We start from the raw sequence: 1,032 nt of genomic DNA, 5'->3' as shown, positions 1-1,032 counted from the left end.
AACTCAGGAAGGTGGCCAGAGAGAGGGAGGTGTGGGATTCTCTGCATAAACTCGTTCTACCCTGACCCAAACCCAGATGGATGTATTATTATTGTGTACTTGTGTGGAAGGACTGCATTGAATAATCGGCCCAACAACATGAAAATAAGCTCCAAAAGGACTTTTGTGTGAGACATTTAGTGACAATACATTTTGTTTAGGTGAAAATTAAATGTACTCATTATTTTCATGTTACTTTTACTCCAACTGTAACACTTTAACTATGTTCGGAAGCATTCATGTAACAAAGTGTTTTGCAGATTACCTCTGTGGTGGCCATCTTGTTTTCCCAGTAAAGAGGAGGCTTGCCTCAATTGCAGCTCTTTTATAGGCCAGTCTGTATTGAGAAGGCGTGGTCTTTAGAGTATTTAAAGGGAGCAGGAAATGGATTGGGGGCCTTTTTGGGAAGTTGTTGTCTGTATGTGCATGATGTTGGCAAGAGACAATAAAACAATTACTTCAGTTGAGATAGAGTGAAGTCTGATGTTTCTCTCACCGCTCCTCTCTGCGTAACAAACTAATGGAATATTTGTAAGAAGTCTTTTCAGAGACACAAAGAGTTTTTGGAAAGAGTCCACCTCTGTGTGGGCTCTGTGTTACTGTTATAAAGAATAAAAGTGTTCAGATTGTAAGACTCAAACATAAATCGCCTAGATTTGGATTAGAACAAATTAAAAGTTATAGCATTAGTCATGTTGCTTTTCATTCTTACTCTGGTGAGGGATCAGAATTAATAAAAAAAAAGAAGTAGTGTTCAGAAATGAAGGATGTCAACATCTGAACAGTGACTGAAAATTCAAACCTCTAGGTTACCAGTGATCTGCTCAAGACTCTCGACTTACAGTACAACTAGCAGGCATATTCAGAATAACACGGAAAGCTTCTGCAAACATAAGAATTGTCTATCTATCTATCTATCTATCTATCTATCTATCTATCTATCTATCTATCTATCTATCTATCTATCTATCTATCTATCTAGATAGATAGATA

This window comes from Pundamilia nyererei, unplaced genomic scaffold (genome assembly GCF_000239375.1).
Source record: "Pundamilia nyererei isolate P.nyererei 1_Seehausen unplaced genomic scaffold, PunNye1.0 scaffold00016, whole genome shotgun sequence".
Classification (NCBI taxonomy): Eukaryota; Metazoa; Chordata; class Actinopteri; order Cichliformes; family Cichlidae; genus Pundamilia; species Pundamilia nyererei.
Note: the sequence above shows the minus strand (reverse complement) of the source record.